This window comes from Arachis hypogaea, chromosome 12 (genome assembly GCF_003086295.3).
Source record: "Arachis hypogaea cultivar Tifrunner chromosome 12, arahy.Tifrunner.gnm2.J5K5, whole genome shotgun sequence".
Taxonomy (NCBI): Eukaryota; Viridiplantae; Streptophyta; class Magnoliopsida; order Fabales; family Fabaceae; genus Arachis; species Arachis hypogaea.
Window position 1 is genome coordinate 53777607 of NC_092047.1, and position 7083 is coordinate 53784689.

The 7083-nt window shown below is 38.8% G+C and overlaps 1 non-coding gene across 1 annotated transcript; it reads left to right on the plus strand.

The window, feature by feature from the left end:
* The first annotated feature begins 5287 nt into the window (after positions 1-5287).
* LOC112731259 (small nucleolar RNA R71) lies at positions 5288-5395 on the plus strand. The gene has a single exon (XR_003167046.1). It is a non-coding gene; the product is annotated as a small nucleolar RNA R71 (small nucleolar RNA).
* Positions 5396-7083: the final 1688 nt, after the last annotated feature.

Below are 7083 nucleotides of genomic sequence, written 5' to 3' on the forward strand. Positions count from 1 at the left end.
TAGGGATAGAGATGCTTATGTAATTCATTGGTGAGAATTTCAGATAAGCGAATGGAGATGCTTTTCGTTCCTCTGAACCTCTGCTTTCCTGCTATCTTCATCCAGTTAGTCTTACTCCTTTCCATGGCTGGCTTTATGCAAGGGCATCACCGTTGTCAGTGGCTACATCCCCTCCTCTCAGTGAATAATATGCTCACGCACCCTGTCACGGCACGGCTATTCATCTGTCGGTTCCCGATCATGCTGGAATAGGATTCACCCTCCTTTTGCGTCTGTCACTAACGCCCAGTACTCGCGAGTTTGAAGCTCGTCACAGTCATTCAATCATTGAATCCTACTCGGAATACCACAGACAAGGATTAGACTTTCCGAATTCTCTTGAATGCCGCCATCATTCTAGCTTACGCCACGAAGATTCTGGTTAGGAGATATAAGAGATACTCATTCTAGCTTAATTCATGTAGAACAGAAGTGTTTGTCAGGCACGCATTCATAGGGGAGAATGGTGATGAGCGTCACACATAATCATCACCTTCATCATGTTCTTGGGTGCGAATGGATATCTTAGAAGCGAAATAAGAAGAATTGAATAGAAAACAGTAGTACTTTGCATTAATCTTTGAGGAACAGCAGAGCTCCACACCTTAATCTATGGAGTGTAGAAACTCTACCGTTAAAAATACATAAGTGAAAGGTCCAGGCATGGCCGAGAGGCCAGCCCCTCTGATCTAAGAACCAGGCGTCCAAAGATGTCAAATACAATAGTAAGAGGTCCTATTTATAATAAACTAGTCACTAGGGTTTACATGAGTAAGTAATTGATGCATAAATCCACTTCCGGGGCCCACTTGGTGTGTGTTTGGGCTGAGCTTAAGTGTTGCACGTGCAGAGGCAATTTGTGGAGTTGAACGCCAGTTTTTGTGCCAGTTTGGGCGTTCAACTCTGGTTTTGGATCCTTTTCTGGCGCTGGACGCCAAATTTGGGTAGAAAGCTGGCGTTGAACGCTAGTTTACGTCGTCTATTCTTGGCCAAAGTATGGACTATTATATATTGCTGGAAAGCCCTGGATGTCTACTTTCCAACGCAATTGAAAGCGCGCCATTTCGAGTTCTGTAGCTCCAGAAAATCCACTTTGAGTGCAGGGAGGTCAGAATCCAACAGCATCAGTAGTCCTTTTTCAACCTCTGAATCTGATTTCTGCTCAGGTCCCTCAATTTCAGCCAGAAAATACCTGAAATCACAGAAAAACACACAAACTCATAGTAAAGTCCAGAAATGTGAATTTAACACAAAATCTATTAAAAACATCCCTAAAACTAACTAGATCCTACTAAAAACATACTAAAAACAATGTCAAAAAGCGTATAAATTATCCGCTCATCACAACACCAAACTTAAATTGTTGCTTGTCCCCAAGCAACTGAAAATCAAAATAGGATAAAAAGAATAGAATATACTATAAATTCCAAATTGTCAATGAAACAGAGCTTCAATCGTATGAGCGGGACTTATAGCTTTTTGCCTCTTGAATAGTTTTGGCATCTCACTTTATCCATTGAGGTTCAGAATGATTGGCATCTATAAGAACTTCAGATTTCGAATAGTGTTATTGACTCTCTTAGTTCAGTATGATGATTTTTGAACACAGCTTCTTTATGAGTCTTGGCCGTGGCCCTAAGCACTTTGTTTTCCAGTATTACCACCGGATACATAAATGCCACAGACACATAATTGGGTGAACCCTTTCAGATTGTGACTCAGCTTTGCTAAAGTCCCCAATTAGAGGTGTCCAGGGTTCTTAAGCACACTCTTTTTTTGCTTTGGACCTTGACTTTAACCGCTCAGTCTCAAGTTTTCACTTGACACCTACACGCCATAAGCACATGGTTAGGGACAGCTTGGTTTAGCCGCTTAGACCAGGATTTTATTCCTTTAGGCCCTCCTATCCACTGATGCTCAAAGCCTTGGGATCCTTTTTATTTCCCTTACCTTTTGGTTTTAAGGGTTATTGGCTTTTTGCTCTTGCCTCTTGGTTTTAAGAGCTTTGGCTTTTTCTGCTTGCTCTTTCTTTTTCTTTCTATATTTTTTTTTTCGCCTATATTTTTTTTTTCTGCAAGCTTTGTTCTTTGCTGCTTTTTCTTGCTTCAAGAATCATTTTTATGATTTTTCAGACTATCCAATAACATGTCTCCTAGTCATCATTCTTTCAAGAGCCAACATATTTAACATTCTTAAACAACAACTTCAAAAGACATATGCACTGTTCAAGCATACATTCAGAAAACAAGAAGCATTGTCACCACATCAATATAATTAAACTAAGTTCAAGGATAAATTCGAAACTCATGTACTTCTTGTTCTTTTGAATTAAAACATTTTTCATTTAAGAGAGGTGATGGATTCATAGGACATTTATAACTTTAAGACATAGTTACTAACTACTAATGATCATGTAATGAAGACACAAACACAGATAAGCACATAACATAGAAAACGAAAAACAGAAGAAATAAGAACAAGGAATGAATCCACCTTAGTAATGGTGGCGTTTCCTTCTTGAGGAACCAATGATGTCCTTGAGCTCTTCTATGTCTCTTCCTTGTCTTTGTTGCTCCTCCTTCATTGCTTTTAGATCTTCTCTGATTTCATGAAGGATGATGGAGTGCTCTTGATGTTCCACCCTTAGTTGCTTCCAATAATTGTGTGGAAGAAAATGTATCCCCTGAGGTATCTCAGGGATCTCTTGATTTGCAGTCAAATGTTCTACCACTGAGCTATGGACCCTTGATGGAAGCTTTTGTCTTCCCTTTCCTCTTTCTAGAGGTTTCTCTGGCCTTAGGTGCCATCAATGGTTATGGAAAAAACAAAAAAGCTATGCTTTTACCACACCAAACTTAGAATGTTGCTCGCCCTCGAGCAAAAGAAGAAAGAATAGAAGAAGAAGAAGATATAGAGGAGATGGAGGGAGGTGTGTATTCGGCCATATGGGTGGGATTGGGTGGGGAAGAGATGTTGAATTTTGAAGGTAAGTGGGTGTAAGGATGTGAGTGGTAAATGGAAAACAGAAGGGATGATCATGAATGGAAAGAGAGATGATGAGGTAGGTGGGGATCCTGTGGGGTTCACAGATCCTGAGATGATCCTGTGGGGTCCACAGATCCTGAGGTGTCAAGGCATTTACATCCCTGCACCAAGTTAGGCATGCAAAATGCCCTTGCACACAACTCTGGGCGTTCAGCGCCAGGTTGGTGCCCATTTTGGGCGTTCAACGCCCATTTGCTGCCATTTCTGGCGTTGAACGCCAGAACCATGCTTGTTCTGGGAGTTCAGCGCCAGGATGCTCCCATTCTGGGCGTTCAGCGCCAGAACTATGCTCTGTTCTGGCGTTTGAACGCCAGACAGATGCTCCTCCAGGGTGTGATTTTTCTTCTGCTGTTTTTGATTCCGTTTTTGAATTTTTTGTTTATTTTGTGACTCCACATGATCATGAACCTAAGAAAACATGAAAAACAATAAAAATAAGAATTAGATAAACATTGGGTTGCCTCCCAACAAGCGCTTCTTTAATGTCAATAGCTTAACAGTGGGCTCTCATGGAGCGTCACAGATGTGCAGAGCATTGTTGAAACTCTCAAACACCAAACTTAGAGTTTGGATATGGGAGTTCAACACCAAACTTAGAGTTTGGTTGTGGCCTCCCAACACCAAACTTAGAGTTTGACTGTGGGGGCTCTGGTTGACTCTGCTTGGAGAGAAGCTTTTTCTGCTTCCTCCCCATGGTTGCAGAGGGAGATCCTTGAGTTTTAAACACAAGGGAGTTCTCATTCCATTGAAGGAATATTTCACCTCTGTCAACATCAATCACAGCTCTTGCTGTGGCCAGGAAAGGTCTTCCTAGGATGATGGATTTATCCTCTTCCTTTCCAGTATCCAGGACTATGAAATCAGCAGGGATGTAAAGGCCTTCAACCTTTACTAACACGTCCTCTACTTGTCCATAAGCCTGTTTTCTAGAGCTGTCTGCCATCTCTAATGAGATTTTAGCAGCTTGCACCCCATAGATTCCCAGTTTCTCTATTACAGAGAGGGGCATGAGGTTTATTCCTGAACCAAGGTCACACAGAGCCTTAAAGATCATGGTGCCTATGGTACAAGGTATTATGAACTTTCCAGGATCCTGTCTCTTCTGAGGCAATGTCAGTTGATCCAGATCACTTAGTTCATTGATGAACAAGGGAGGTTCAACTTCCCAAGCATCAATGCCAAATAATTTGGCATTCAGCTTCATGATTGCACCAAGAAACTTGGCAGTTTGCTCTTCAGTAACATCCTCATTCTCTTCAGAAGAGGAATACTCATCAGAGCTCATGAAGGGCATAAGGAGGTTCAATGGGATCTCTATGGTCTCTAGATAGGCCTCAGAGTCCTTTGGTTCCTCAGAGGGAAGCTCCTTATTAATCACTGGACGTCCCAGGAGGTCTTCCTCCTTGGGATTCACGTCCTCTCCTCTCCTCACAGGTTCGGCCATGGCGCTTATGTCAATGGCCTTGCACTCTCCTTTTGGATTCTCTTCTGTATTGCTTGGAAGAGTACTAGGAGGGATTTCAGTGATCCTTTTACTCAGCTGGCCCACTTGTGCTTCCAGATTTCTAATGGAAGACCTTGTTTCATTCATGAAACTTACAGTGGCCTTAGATAGATCAGAGACTAGATTTGCTAAATTAGAAGCATTTTGTTCAGAGTTCTCTGTCTGTTGCTGAGTTGATGATGGAAAAGGCTTGCTATTGCTAAACCTGTTTCTTCCACCATTATTAAAGCCTTGTTGGGGCTTTTGATCCTTCCATGAGAAATTTGGATGATTTCTCCATGTTGAGTTATAGGTGTTTCCATAAGGTTCACCTAAGTAATTTACCTCTGCTATTGCAGGGTTCTCAGGATCATAGGCTTCTTCTTCCAAAGATGCCTCTTGAGTACTGTTGGATGCAGCTTGCATTCCATGCAGACTCTGAGAGATCATATTGACTTGCTGAGTCAATATTTTATTCTGAGCCAATATGGCATTCAGAGTATCAACTTCAAGAACTCCCTCCTTCATAGGCGTCCCATTACTCACAGGATTCCTTTCAGAAGTGTACATGAACTGGTTATTAGCAACCATGTCAATGAGTTCCTGAGCTTCTGCAGGCGTTTTCTTTAGGTGAATGGATCCACCTGCAGAAGTATTCAGTGACATCTTTGATAGCTCAGATAAACCATCATAGAATATATCCAGGATGGTCCATTCTGAAAGCATGTCAGAAGGACACTTTTTGGTCAACTGTTTGTATCTTTCCCAAGCTTCATAGAGGGGTTCACCTTCTTTCTGTCTGAAGGTTTGAACATCAGCTCTAAGCTTGCTCAGCTTTTGAGGAGGAAAGTACTTGGCTAAGACAGCCGTGACCAGCTTATCCCAAGAGTTCAGGCTGTCTTTGGGTTGAGAATCCAACCATAATCTAGCTCTGTCTCTTACAGCAAAAGGGAAAAGCATGAGCCTGTAGACTTCAGGATCTACTCCATTAGTCTTAACAGTATCACATATCTGCAAGAATTCAGTTAAGAACTGAAAGGGATCTTCAGATGGAAGTCCATGAAACTTGCAGTTCTGCTGCATCAGAGAAACTAATTGAGATTTCAGCTCAAAGTTGTTTGCTCCAATGGCAGGAATGGAGATGCTTCTTCCATGTAAATTGGAATTAGGTGCAGTGAAGTCACAAGCATCTTTCTTATATTATTATTATTTTCGGCTGCCATCTCCTCTTCTTGTTCGAAAATTTCTGAAAAGGTTTCCTCTGGATTGTTGTATTTTAGCTTCTCTTAATTTTTTCTTCAGAGTCCTTTCAGGTTCTGGATCTGCTTTAACAAGAATGTTCTTGTCCTTGCTCCTGCTCATATGACAAAGAAGATGTCACAGAAAAAATAGTAATAATAATATGGATCCTTTATACCACAGTATAGGGATCCTTGTGTTAGTAGAAGAAAAGAAGGGAAGAAAATCTGAACTCAGAGAGAGAGGGGGTTCGGATTTTTGGAGAGTTGAAGGAAAGATGTTAGTATATCAATAAACAAATAGAAGAAGATGAGAGGGGGAAGTGAATTTTCGAAAACAATTTTTGAAAAAGAGTTAGTGATTTTTGAAAATAGTTTTTGAAAAATGTTTAGTATTTTTTTCGAAATTTTTTTTTTAAATAAAAAATAAAAATAATTAGTTAATAGAAAAGAAATTTTTGAAAAAGAGGGAAGATATTTTCGAAAATTAGAGAGAGAGAGTTAGTTAGGTAGTTTTGAAAAAGTTAAGAAACAAACAAAAAGTTAGTTAGTTAGTTGTAACAAATTTGAAAAGATAAGAAGTTGGGAAGTTAGAGAAGATATTTTGAAATCAAATTTTGAAAAAGATAAGATAAGAAGATATTTTTTTGAAAAGATATGATAGAAATTAGTTTTGAAAAAGATTTGATTTTTAAAATCACAATTAATGACTTGATTCATAAGAAATCACAAGATATGATTCTAGAACTTAAAGTTTGAATCTTTCTTAACAAGCAAGTAACAAACTTCAAATTTTTGAATCAAAACATTAATTGATTATGTTATTTTCGAAAATTTGATATAAAAATAAGAAAAAGATTTTTGAAAAATATTTTTTTTAATTTTCGAAAATAACTAAGAATTTTGAAAAAGATTTGATTTTTGAAAAAGATAAGATTTTCAAATTGAAAATTTGATTTGACTCGTAAGGAACAACTTTGATTTTTAAAAATTTTTGAAAAAGTCAACTCAATTTTCGAATTTGATGAGAGAAAAAGGGAAAGATATTTTTTTTTTTTGAATTTTTATGATGAGAGAGAAAAACAAGAAAAATGATGCAATGCATGAAATTTTTAGATCAAAACAATGAATGCATGCAAGAATGCTATGAATGTCAAGATGAACACCAAGAACTCTATGAATGTCATGATGAACATCAAGAACATATTTTTGAAAAATTTTTAATGCAAAGAAAACATGCAAGACACCAAACTTAGAATTCTTTAATGCTTAGACACT